Below are 14,064 nucleotides of genomic sequence, written 5' to 3' on the forward strand. Positions count from 1 at the left end.
GCCGTAGGGCATGTGGCCAAAATGAATGAATGGTGTCCAGGAGATGCTGGTAATGTATAGGACTTTGTATATCCTCTCTATGCCAGTAAGAAAAACAGAATTCATCTTCATAACTTGGCTTGAAATTTTAGGAACTGGAAATAGCTCAGGCAGACAGAAGTTCCCTGGACTTAGAAAGGAATACTGAATAGCCTTTTTCCTTTGCCTGTCCTGCACATGTCCAGAGCCTCACAGAAGAGATGGGGCCTGAGGTGAGGCAGCACTTTGGGTCTTTCATGGTGCAGTTAAACAGGTGAATGTGTGTCTTGAACTATACAAGTGGCTCACTTCAAATATGTGCAATAACAGATTACAGACTGAACAAGTGAAGTAGGTCAGATTAAACATGATAATACCCACACCAGATTGGTTTGCAGGGCAAAGAGCTAGACAGGAATGATGGTATAGCAAAAATGGTGAGTTTATGGCATTAGGAAGAGATTGTCATGAGCAATAGTGTTTGTTAAAGCTGATCTATTTTGATTAGTACTTTAGAGGCAAAACTGAGTCCAGGAATTCACCATGTCAATACATGTTGAAAGGGAATTGATGGAAACCAATTGACAGATGTGAAGATCTAAGGAAAAACGATGATATGCACTATTACAAATGCACTAGCGGTGTGACCTTGTCAGGTTGGGGAAACACTGGTACAAGGGAGTTTTAAAGAGGGATAATGGGGCAGACAGACAACATCATGTGGAAAATGGAGAGCCAATGGAGCCTTCAAAGGATGGAGTGAGCACAGGAAAGAGTTAAAAATAGCAGTTTCAAAATTTGACTCTCAAAAGCATCCTAAGTCCTAGAAAGGTAGAAGTCAGAATGTGAGCAGTGGGGTGAAGGGGGTCTGTAAATGAAGTTAGAGCATGAAGCTCATGTTCCACATGATGGGAAAAGATCTGAAACAGGACTGGGAAAGAAGTGCCACACAGCTGAAGGTTAGGTTGACAAATTAGCAACATGGTTTTTGCAGCACTGTTGCAAATAAACATGACTGAAGAAGACTGAATTTGTCAACATGGAGAAATAGGTGTTGATTTAATGTAGATTTTATTTGCTGACAGCTGGGGCAGAAGTCTGACCAGAAGATGCAATGCAATGCAAAAATAAAAAATAAAATAAAATAAAATCTCTAAGACTTCATCAAAGCCTTAATGTGGGGTGAGAAATGGGTCAAAAATCATATCCAGGTTATGAAACTTAATGATAGGTGGAATGATGGTATTGTCCAATGTGAGAGAGCAAGAATGCAGGGTAGGGCTGAGATGTATGGAGTTAGAGAGGAAAGATAAATTGAACAAGAAATAACTTTATCGGTAAGCATTTTCATGTTCATAATCACAGCATGTTTCATCACTTACTCTGTACTCTTGGAAAAAAAAAAAAGTGTGCTTTTCTTTGGAAATACTGCGTTCCTGACTTGTCACCCACACACATCTCACATCTTTTCTTGCAGTTGACAAAATTCAGCATGTTCAGCTTCTCTCTTTGTATCGCTTTCTGGGTGGGTTTGTTTTTGGGTTTTGTGTGTTTATGTGTGTATGTGTGCCAACTTATGTGCATGCTGCAGCAGCAGCACAGCCCTGGCTTGTCACTCAAACTTCTCTCACAGTGGGTGGAAGCATCATTTCAATACTTGAACAGACAAGGCTGTCTCTGGCAACGTTCTTCTCCAGTAGTTCCCACCTCTCTGACTCAGTACCTTAAAATGCCTTTGTTATGTATTTTCTTCTCCTTTTCTCAATCTCATATTTTATTAGCAGACTCTCTTCATTTCTGACAAACTGATCATGTCTTCACTTGCCTTCCAGTGAGTTTTATGTACAGGGCAGTGGTTGCCTGCCTGCCCCTGTTTTTCTTAGTTTTACAGAACTGCAGTGCACTCTAAAAAGGAGTTTGTGCCATTAACTCTGCCTAAAATAATTAAAGAATAAATAAATGGACATGTAACCTGTTTTGACAATGACTGACAGCCACTGCTGTCTATCAGCTGCTAGCTTGCCTGCATGAAATGAGATAGTAGCTTTGATCCAGTGTCAGGGAGACAAGTAGAGCCAACACAAAATCCATCACTCCAGCTCTTTCTAATTGGCAATTTAAACAGGAGCCAGGAACTGAAAGGGTCACAGGCTGAGTTCTTTCAGATTGTTACTGGTCATGGCTCCAAAAGGGGCTCAAGGCACACAGTCAGTAGTGCCAAAGGATACAATACAGGAGCCATCGTGTCTAGTCTGCAGCTTTCCTCATCAATCCTCATGAATTCTGTTGGAGATTAGAAGTAAGAACAGGGGAATGGAGAGTTTGGATGTAACAGGTACCTTGTTACATTTCTGTAACATTTCTGTAACATGTCTGTTACATTTCTGAAATGTAAGGGGTATCTTGTTACATTTCTGTAACATTTCTGTAACGTCTGTTACATTTCCGAAATGTAAGGGGTATCTTGTTACATTTCTGTTACATTTCTGTTACAGTCTGTTACATTTCTGTTACATTCTGGAACATTTCTGTTACATTTCTGTTACATTTAGTTTATTTCGCAGGTACCTTGTTGCATTTCTGTTCTATTTGTTACATTTCTGTTATATTTCTGTTACATTTCTGTTGCATTTCTGTAACATTTCTGTTACATTTCTGAAATGTAACAGGTACCTTGTTACATTCCTGTTACAACACAAGTCCTTTAGCATCCTAACATTTCATTGGTGTTTAAAAACATGTCCCTGTAGTACATCCTAGACTACAGGTGGGGATTAGCAGGCATTTGTAAACCATGTGCTGTTAGTAACAGGATGGTGACACAAGAGTACTCAGATTGCTCCCTAGCCTGTGCAGAGCTAGAATTGGTGCTTCATACCCTTTGCATTCTTTGTAAGAGAATATTTGCAAAGTCAAAATAGGACCTAGGAGCTACTTTTAGCATTGGAAATATTTGAGAGAAGATACTTTAAAAATACAGATTTCAACATGCAAAATATTGACTTCTCATAGTTCTTGAAGGCTTGTGCTGATTCCATCATTGAATTTAGGATTATATACAATTTATCTACAAAAGACCTTGTCCTGAATCATTTCAACTGGGGATATTCCTGTTGTTTAGAAGCATGTCCCTCCTCCTTTTTGTTACAGTTGTGCTTCTGCAGGGCAGCAAAAATGCTTTACATCTTTTAAAGATACTAATTAATGTTGTTAAATATACCAAATAATTGCATCTAGTGTAGGAACTTAATTAGCATTTGTTTTCTATATTAAACAGCCAATAAACATACAGCCAAATCTGTGCATGTGGGTTGCATTGCCCCTTCATATGCTTCTAAATTCATGTTGCAGCCTATGAACTTAAAATTATGTATGATTCCTTCTCCCAAAGAGTTTGGAGGATAGTGGTGCAACTAAGAGGGCAAGCTTTTTCTGAAGGAAAATATTTCAAAAACAAAGCTAAAAGGATTAAGAAAAAACTAGGAGTGCTTAGGAATTTAATAATGAAGGCAGGAGAAAATGACTAAGAGAAGTTGCTAATGCCCCTGATGGACAAAACATGATAGGTAAAGTGTGGACATGTAAGGAATTATAAGTCTCTGATTTAATGAACACTAGGGCATCTTTATCTGATCATTCACTGCCCAACCTGTAGAAATTCGGAGACCAAAGACAGAGCCATGGGCAGTATTGTAGCTGAACTGGAACCAAATTTTATGGGCTTAGTATGATAAGAAACTTTGCTTTGCTTATGTCCAAAATGGGAAGCATATGGAAACACAGTAAAATCTTATAATGGATTTTTCTTCAACAGCATTATAGTAATATTTTCATAGATATTAAAACTGGGTACACTGGATCTCTCACAGTTGCTTTTGAAGCCTGCTGTATTATCAGTTACTTCACTTTCTTTATCTTTCTTCCCTTCTCATACATGGGCACAGCAACAACACATTTATTTGCACAAATATTTTCTGTTTCAATGGTGTTCCAATAAATAGAATACTTCAAAAAGTTCCCTGTGTGGCAAGGGAGTGGACATGCATACAAATACATGCCGAACACGAACCATTGTGTAGCTTAGTTCTGCCAAGCCAAAAATCTTTCTTCCGTTACAGTACTTCCAGTGGTGGCCAAGAATCTCTGCTCTAACTGTGCTCTACTGAGCTGAATTGTGCTCACTATGCTGTATGCTTTGTGATTTGTTTTTGTGTTTAATTGGTTAGCTTATTTAATTGTGTTGCAATCTACATTTTGTTCTTATATTGCTTTGTCTCCCTGGACTTGTACTGGTGTTTGTTTATTTCATTAAGTTCTAAGAGCATGTCTTTGCAGTTGTGCTGGAATCATCTTGGAGTCCTTGTGTTGATGGGAAATGTCACTGAAGGAACTATGATTAAGTAGTATTGTAAATCACATTATAGAAGTACAGCTGTTTTAAGAGATCCTGAGACATTTGCCATACCTGAATAACAGAAACAGCCCTGAATCATAGCTTCAGATTTCAGCATTCATAACTTTTTTCATACCTACATTATATCTAGATTTGAACCTGTAATTTAGATATTTTTCTATATTTAGCCCCTATTTGAGAGAGATTAGATTCAGCTAGCTGTCATCCCCTTTTGCTTTCTCAAACAAGCAAAAAAGTCTCTAATTCAAAGGCAGAAAAATGTTTAAATATCTGCAGCTAATGTGGAATGGTGCAGTTAAACGTGTTGTGATTTAAATCTTTTCTGGCAAATTTAATAAGGCAAATAGTAGTAACTGAAATGAGACCAAACCAGCCTGGGTTTTAAATACCCTGAACACTGCAGCCTGCGGGTGCAATCCTGATTTATTGCACTGCTATTTAGCCAGGGCTAAACCATTACCAGAGAAGCAATAGTTTTAACAGCATTCACTGGGAATGGTGTAAAATCTTAGCAAAAATATTTGAAGAAATATTTCATCTTTTTCATTCCTACTTCTAGAAGCATAAGTGACTTCGTGCTGTCAGTGCCTCTCTGTTATGAATCACAACATACATGTTTGGAAGGATAATTCTGGTATTTGATGTTTGTCCTTACTGCTGCTTTTTGTGATATTGAGGCATCATCTCTTTGATTCCTCACTGGCTCTTTGCACTGAGATAGTAACTGAAACCTCTGAAATAGTTTCACTTTCCCTTCCTCCTCAGTTTTTCTAGTGATGAAGTTATCAAAACAAACAAATGCTTGTCTCTGACAGTAGCTGATTTCAACATCTGTTTGTTTCCGTCTGTTGGTAGAAAGTAAAACTTGTTTCTCTGCATGGTCTTGTGTCGTCTTCACTGCTCGTATCTAAAGCAGGAATTTCACAGCTCTGTTTCTGTGTTACTAGTTCCCACAGGAAAAAAGAGTTGGTTGGTTTGGGGGATTTTTTTCCTTTCTTTTCAAAGGCATAAAATATGTGGCAAAATGATCAGTCACATTCTTCTGTGGTAAACCAGAAACAGAGCAGGAAAACTTCCATTTCCTTGAACGCATTGATGAATATGAAAAAGATGATTGACTGTGCTGCTCTTTAACCATGTAGTAGATAGGGAGCTCAGTGTACTGCCTGGAGAATTGAAGTCTTTCCTTTAACATAGGTAGTGATAGTTGCAGAGCTTCTGCAATAGTGGAGGGGAAAACAAACAGACTGACCAAGGGCTGAATCCAGAGCGTGCTGACAGGAGGAAGTCCTCAAGGCATTTGACTCTTGGCACAGCCAGCTGATTTATCAAGTGTCTTTTGCACTCAAATGCCCTCTTTTTTTCTCTGTCTCCACTTTGTAGTTTGTTTTATGTGACTTGAAAATCTTTTTTATGCTCAGCTGTGACTTTCCCAGTGAGGCAGTACAGTGGTCTTTTCCTCTCCCCCTGCTGTGCTCCACCGTTAAAATAGTTCCAATGTATATGACATTTGCTTAATTTTGATTTTCCCTGTTCTTACAGACTGAATTGTTACTGTTATTGAAAATATTATAAGGGTCAATGCATCAATTTTCTTATGCCAAGTGACCAGCCTCAGCGATCATCTAAAAAATTTGCTGTGGTTCTGGGACTTGGTGCTAGATAGTGTGGGAAGACATGTTTGTATTTCTCACAGAGGTTTTTTTGGTTACAGTTGTTAAGCAAAGCAGTTACCTAATGGAAATACATACTTTGTACAATGGCAGAGGAGGGAGCTGCAAGTGTCAGTGACAAAAAATATGACCTTTATGATAAATTTCGGCCAAAGCAAAAGTTTGCTGAGTGTTCAGAAGAATGTAAATATTCATTGTGCTATTAATGCTGTTCAGTCACTTCTATAAAAATCCTGCCATTTTTTTTGTTGAACAGCCTAAGTACTTATTGATTGAGAACTTCCATAACTCCCAAAATGGAGGCATCCCCATATCTCTACAGGTATTTTAAATGAATTGAATTAATCATAGGCTTAAAAGTCTCTAGTGATCTTCGTTAAGTTTCCTGGGTTTAATTAAAACATCTGTGCGCTTTTAATTTATCGATTCATCCAACTCATATGTCATGTTTTTAACACACCCCAGCATGCTCTGCATCATTTTTAACCCGATTTCCACTTAACTAAAGCAATTAAATTCACCCTGGATTAATTAAAGCATCCATACTTTAGTGCTTAAGTCAGCGTGTGCTGCTTTCCCCAAATGGTTTCTGAATGTCAGAGATTTGACACACCTGATGGGTTTTTTGTCCTTCTGGAAATACTTCTGTGAATCTCTTCCTTGCTTACTAATGTGCAGGTTGGAAGAGCTAGACAAGGGAGGTAAGGCTGCTTGGTAAGGCTGGGCTTGGGCAACTGAGGTAGGGATGGCAGAGCATGACTGCTGTGAGGGGCTGTACGTTCCCTCTTAATACTGACCTGATGCCTGGAAGAGTAGGGTAACACTGCTTTTAAATTATTTAAATTATTGTGTGTTCTGTAATCAAAGTAAACAATTTCATGAAGTAACTATTAAAGCATCTAATGTCAGGGACAGTTTTTCATAGTTGCTCATTCTTCTGCTTCTGGGTGAATTTCTGGAAGATGAGTTCTGCTTGGAAGAGCACAAGGCCTTAGAGCAAACCTAAAAGATGTTGTAGATCTTCCTAATTGTCACTATTCCTAGGAACGTTTCAGCCTGATGGAAGTTGATGATCTCTGAAGAACAGACAGACTAGTCGAACACCATTGTTGCTGACCATGCTAGTAGCCTGTTTGTGAGGTGCAAAGAGCAGAAGGATCATAGAATCATCATAGAATCAACCAGGTTGGAAGAGACCTCAAAAGTCATTGAGTCCAACCCTACTGTGGTTACTAGCTCATGGCACTAAGTGCCACATCCAGTCTCAGCTTGAAAACCTCCAGGGATGGTGAATCCACCACCTCCCTGGGCAGCACATTCCAATGCCTGATCACTCTCTCTGTAAAAAATCTCTTCCTAATATCCAACCTAAACCTGCCCTGGCAGAGCTTGAGTCTGTGCCCTCTTGTCCTGCTGCTGGTAGCCTGGGAGAAGAGACCAACCCCCATCTGACTACAACCTCCTGTCAGGGAGTTGTATCACCCTCTACAACTCCCTGAAAGGAGGTTGTAGTCAGCTGGGGGTTGATCTTTTCTCACAGGCAATGAGAGCAAACAGTCTTGGATACATGCGGTCTCCCATTCCTGAAGGGTTTTGGGTTTTTTGACTTAAGTTTGCTAGGGGTGGGGCAGCTTCTTACAGGGAAAGTAGCATTAAAATAGCATAAACTAGTAAAAGAGAAACAATAGAAACCATGGAGAGGTGTTAGAAGTGATTTCAGATTTTCATATGCATAAATGAACTGCAGTTAAAACTAACAGGCATGCAAACAAGTAGTGAAATGTGCAGCCAACTGATTAAAATAGGTTTAAACTGAAAATATGAAAGGAAGTGTTGTCCAACAAAATAATTGCATTTTTAGACTACAAATAAGTAGATTCATGCCTCCTAATTTTTGTAAATACTTTATGGGCAAATACTTGGTGTAACAAGGGATGTGATAATTGAGGGCAAATACTTGGTGAAATAAGGCATGTGTAATAAAATAAGGGATGTTTGAGTACTATTTTGTTTGTAATAATAATGTAGAGTCTAGAGCCAACATTTTGAATCAGGATGACAGCAATTAATTTTTTTTAAATAAGTGGGCTGATATTCTAAAAGGCAAATGTTTGAGTTTAGTGTTTTTGTGTATTTTAAGCCATTTAGAGTAAGATTGTTCTCATATAAATAGGTATGACTTCATTTTAGGAGAACCAGAGCTTGGTTGTAACTTTTGGAGTGAATTTAAAATTATTTAGGACTTTGGTAGACAGTTGCAGTCTAGCATCAGTAAAACATGTCTTCATCTGCTTACTTATTAATCTATTTTGTCTGTTGAAGAGAAATTAACATTCGTATACGAAATGCTACATATGAATCACCAACTCAAAGACCAGAAAGAGAAAAATGCTAGTACAGTGTGAATCTACTGTTTGGAAACAGCCAGTTGTAGACTACATTTGTTTTTGATATTTCCTCTATTTCTACTCCAGTTTGGAGCTGACCTGGAGTGCATTTCTGGGTTTCAGATTATACTGTCAAAACCAGTAATCCATCTTCTTTACATACCAGCAAAACCAGGAATAATCTCTCAGCAGTAGCAGCTTAATCTCTGCTAAAAGGAAGTCCAAGTGTGAGCTATTACAGAGTCCAAATTAATTATCCCTAGAGGAGCTGCACCCAGAAGGGTCACTGGTAGGGTTCATTGGTAACAAGTTTGGCCTACATCTGTCTTCAGTACAATTTCTGGTGGCCAGTGAAACAAAGAACAACTTTACTTGTGTTACATGACTGTGTATTTCACTTCTTTATATAACTAGGAATTTGTGCAGCTCTGTCCAAAGAGCATAACAAAGCAGCCCAATCTGTTGTGGACAGGCAGTCAAGCTCATTTTTTGCACACCAGTTTATTGTAAGGAGGATCTGGTTTACATGCAAGATTAGGGCTTGCAGGCATTGTGGACACAACCATTCTGGCCCTTACTCAAACATTAGCCTTTTGATGCAGTTTTGTCCATCCAGACTCCCCTCACCACTCTGCCATGGGCATCTCACCACACAATTCTGTGGTATGTACATTTAAAGTTTTTTTGCATGGAATGACTCCTAAGCCTGTAGATGACACAAAGGAAGCTAAACCTAATCATCTTCTGCCATGTTTGAGAATTTACATTTGTATGTAAAACTGAGCTGCTTGCAAAATAAGAGCAGCATAAGGACGTTGCTTTGTGATCAGGTCCAGGACAGGGAAGCATTGTAGATGCCAAGTCCATAAACCTTTAATGTATGCATATATTTGTGCCCAGAGACTCAAATAACTTTGAAGAAAAGTATACCAATTTGTGAATTTTATGAGGAGGAACTGAAAAAAGTCTGCAGTAGTGAACTGACAGGCTAGATCCTAGTGGTACAGGACTCTCTCTGCACCAGGGTAATGTTTGCTCTCCAGCAAGAGAAACCAAGCCAGAACTCTGCCTTCACATCCTGTTTGGAATTTCAAGTAGCAGGGGAAGGCCTCAACCAAGCAGCTGTGTAACTAATCCAAGTTCTGCAACAGCCTCCAAGAGTTTGACTCCTCAGATATCCTTTACTGGTTTCTTGCCATGCTCTAGAAGAACACCTCTGGTGAGTATGTGTGTGTGAATACTGTAAGGGTTGGTGGAAGGAGTATGTACACAGACTGCAGCTGGGTGGGTTAAATGTCACTGGACAGTGTGGTGGCTTTTGATGCCAGATCATTTGGGCATTATCCCTTGCTGTCTCCTCTCCTCATCCATGTGTAGGCTGTTACCAAATCACCTTTCCCCATGCATCAGGAAATATTAACATTACTCCAAAATAACTATCTGAAAATAACCTCTAGAGAGAACTTTTAAAGCAATGTTTGGCTTGTCTTTGCTGCTCAATTGGTATTCTTAAATGTGTCCAGCCTGCAGACACAAAGGTCTGTAGCATCTGTTCATCAGCTGAGACCCATGTTAAGAACTTAGTCTGGTTCTGTTCAAATGACAGTAAAGGGCAGAATCACATCACCAAAACCACATTTAAGGTTAATACCTGTTGTGCTTTTTCAAACATTACTCAGGATATATGCCCTTGTGCCAAACTCGCTTGAGTGTTGTCATAACTACTCCTGAAGACTTCTGTCCACTTTTTGACAGTGCTGGTGTGAGATCTGCAACCTATGTCTCCACAGAAATGAGATGGAATTGTTCCATTGTATAAACCACCTTCCTTTGCACTTCTTCACAGTTTTTGAGCAGTCAGTTCTGTCCTGGAACAAGGGCCATCTGCTTCACATAGGGAAAATAAGCAGTCCTAAATAACAAGTACTCCAGGTGATTCTTGAGTAGTTTGCACATTAATTGAAGCTGCCTGCATGTATAATTAGAGTGGACTGGTTTGGGTCTTATCCTGCAGCAATATAGTTTAGCAAATAAGCATAGAAGACCTCTTTTTAGACTACCTGTTTCTGTTTTCTGTGGAAAAGCAGCTTGATTCTCTTTCTTCTCATGCAGGGCAGCCTGTAAACTCATAGCAAAAACATTGATGAAGAGCTACTTATTATGGCAGTAACAAGCCATTTCTTATAACCCACACTTGCTTGCATACTTGCTTACATGTTTCTCCTCCAGTTTCAGTGACATGACAGTATTGGACCTGACAAAATCTGGCCTGGAACCTCTGTAAATTTTTCTTGTTCTTAAAACAATAATCCTTTTACATAGTTTGTAGAATAACCCCAGCAGAGGTTGCAGATTAAGCTGTGGCTATAAATTGCAAGTGTCTTAATCTTAACTATATTCACTTCCTCCCTATGGTTAAATGACAGATTCTCTCCTTTGTCCAAAGTCAGTTCTGGTGTCACTAACATCTTGGCAATGCATACTGCAGTGGCAAACCACTGAAAGCAGATTGCTGTTCAATTTACAGACAAACTTCACAGGGACTGAATAGATTTATGAACTATAGCAAGACCTCTGACCTCTGGTAGAAGCATGAAGAGAGGAATGAAAAGCTGTGACATGGCTTTCAGCTTTACTTAAATTCCTGAAGCACCATAGCAGAGTGGGGGAACACTAAAAATCTACTGTGGGAGCTCTTTAGCCAAGACCCAGCACCATACAGTAATCTTTCTTCTGCTGTGCCAGTCTCTGGTGTCCCAGAAGTTGAACCCAGATCAAAAGTAGGAGCTAAGAATGGCCTTCCCAAAGACAAGTTCCAAACAGCAGATATACATCTCCTTTAGCTGGACTGCAGTTGCTCATTGCTTAATGAGGCTTAGGGGCAAAGCAAACAGAGGTCTTATAGCAGATACCTGGCATAGATTTATAGTTCTAGACCACTCTAGGTCACATCTAAGTGGTTTGGGCTTGGTTTGGTTTTTTTGTTGCTATGGTTTTCTTCTTTTTAATTTCTTTTAATATTGGATTTGTTTCTGGTTAGTCCCTCCTACAAGAGAGTGTCCTGTTTAAATAGAGTTATTGCCTTTATTTGAGTTTTCACTCCAGACAAGAGGTTTGCAGAACAGAAATCCTTTCAGGTGTTGAGTGACATGTTGACCTGTAAAACAACAAAGCAATAAAAGCTATTCCTCACTTGTTTCCAGCTCATGAGTCAACTCTAACTTTTCTGCTTCAACAAATGTGGTTTGACCAAAGAAACTGCCTACTGCCCACAGATTCTATTAGCTTTCCTGGGACCTTTTCTTTCTATGCAGCTTTATCACAGCATGGTGAGGAGTTTGATGGGCAAAGCATGCTCATCCCAGTGCAGTTGGAGGATCCATGCTGAGCAACCATCTAGAATGATAACTCTGAGACTCTGCAATGGCTTGGAACCATGTAGACAATTTGCATCTAACAATATTGCTTCCTTTCGTGGTGGACTTGAACAAAGGGTCTGAAGGCTTAACCACCACATACAGGAGCTGAGAGGTGCCTTGTTCTAGAGAGAGACATTTTTGTGTTAAAATGAGGCCCAAATAAAGGGCCATTGTCTCTATAGTGTGTCAAGGTGTGCAAGATAGCACCAGGAAACTTGCCACTCAGTATTACTACAGATCTTCAGGACAGGCTGCCTTCCAATCTCTTGCTGTCAGATCCTCTACACCATAGCAAATAAAGAGAGCAGGACAGAAGTGATTACCTTCCTTGCAGTGATTTGGAAAATGCCTCAATGCCAGCCCAAACAAGCCTTTTAATTGCAGTGAAATTGAGAGTTATGGACAAGGGAATTGTTTGTGCCCACAGGTCTTCATACCTGAAAGGTGAAAGTAAGACATGCAGGCAGAAGGAACAGTCACACAGCATTCAAACTGCTACTAGTTCAGCTTGTGGTATATCATGGAAGGGTGTTTGATGATGACGTGCAAAAAGATGTAAAATAGGCTATCCTAGAGTGCAGTATGGGCATAATGGGTATTTGTCAGAATAGTATTTCAATCCAGCTGGTTCAGTAAACTTAATTCTGAAACCAGCTGCAAAAAGCAGAACTGGTTGAACTTTAACACTTGTGAACATATATCTTACATCTGAAATGAAAATGGTACTGCTGGAGATTGTTTTTTTCAAATTTGTGTTCATTTTTGGAGTAAGTAGGAAAGCAACTGGACAAGACTTACAGTAAGAGAGAACACCAGGAATGCAATAGAATGAAGTCCTATTGCTAACAAAGGATTGATAATATGGCTCTAAGACATAGGAGCAATAGCAAATAAAAAACACCCCAAACTTCAGTATATTGATTTTATTGTTGTTCTACTGTGGAAAAAATAGAGGCTGAAAAAGATGATACATGTGACATGTGGCCAATCAATCTGTAGTCTTAATTGAAACAATTCTCAGCACTCTAAATTTTAGCTAACATTTCAGGTTAGAAATCAGAAATTTATTTTTTTCTGATCAATTTTTTTCCTATTTCAAATAAGAAAATTCTTTTAAATCTATCCTGAAATGTGTTTTTGCAGCAGATCAATGGGACAGCTAAGATTAATAAGGGTTGCAGGACTGAGCAGTGGAAAGGCTGGATATCTGGACCATTACACATTTCTTTGTAGGAAATCAATTACTTGGGTTCTTCTTGATCATTCAGGTTAAAGGGATAATAGAGGCCAAGAAGGCATTAGGACCTTTTAATGATTAATAGTAGCTTTTGAGTATATTTTTGGCACTGTAAAACTAGATGTTAGTTTCTAATTACTTTGAAGGGTGAAAAGACAAGGAAATACTTTTCTGTCATCAAACTTTATCAGAAGAGCACAAAAGTGTACCTTTTCTCAAAGATTCACTTCATTACTCCCATTTTCTGTTATTCCTCTGTTATTTTTCCCATCTCTGGCTAGTGACCCCACATCCAGTCTTTGACAGGCACCAAAATTCTCAGATCACCATATACAAAAGGGAGACGTGAGCACAGAGGAGTGTGAATATGCCTTAGTGTAACATTTGTATGCAACTGGATTTTAATAAACCACTTGTTTCTCTCCATTGCTCTGCATATGTACAACATCTGATTCCTGGCACCCAAGACCTGCTGACTGCCTTTATTATTCATAGGCTTCACTTTATTTGCATAAATGAATATTTGCTCAGAATGTGTCTTACCCCTTAATAATACAAGGGTGAGGGATAAGGGTTAATGGTGCTTTCTTGCCAATACACACAGGGTAAAAGCTGTCACTCTGGGATTTGGGGAAACAAGGGTCAGCAGAGATATTAGTGGCAAGGTGCATTTGTAGTAGCTGTAAGCTTGTGTTATTCCTGCGTTCAAGATTCTTATACTGAAAAATAGAGGCTCTAAAAAAGTTTGGGGACATTAGATTTGAAAAGTGTTATGAAAGAAGAAAGATGCTATATAATAAAATGTTGTGGGGACTGAATGTTTTGTGTTCTGCTGTCTGTGAAAATTGGGTGTTACCTAGAGGAGCAAAGCAGAGTTATTCAGACTCTAAACTGTTCACATGACATTACCTCAATA

At 39.1% G+C, this 14,064-nt stretch overlaps 1 protein-coding gene across 1 annotated transcript in view; it reads left to right on the top strand.

The window, feature by feature from the left end:
• LOC103810788 (teneurin-2-like) overlaps positions 1-14,064 on the top strand; it is a gene marked incomplete at its 5' end in the record, with an annotated part of 37,403 nt that overhangs the window by 15,369 nt on the left and 7,970 nt on the right. The gene's annotated exons all lie outside the window — the stretch shown is intronic.

The sequence above is a fragment of the Acanthisitta chloris genome, unplaced genomic scaffold (assembly GCF_000695815.1).
Source record: "Acanthisitta chloris isolate BGI_N310 unplaced genomic scaffold, ASM69581v1 scaffold30721, whole genome shotgun sequence".
NCBI lineage: Eukaryota > Metazoa > Chordata > Aves > Passeriformes > Acanthisittidae > Acanthisitta > Acanthisitta chloris.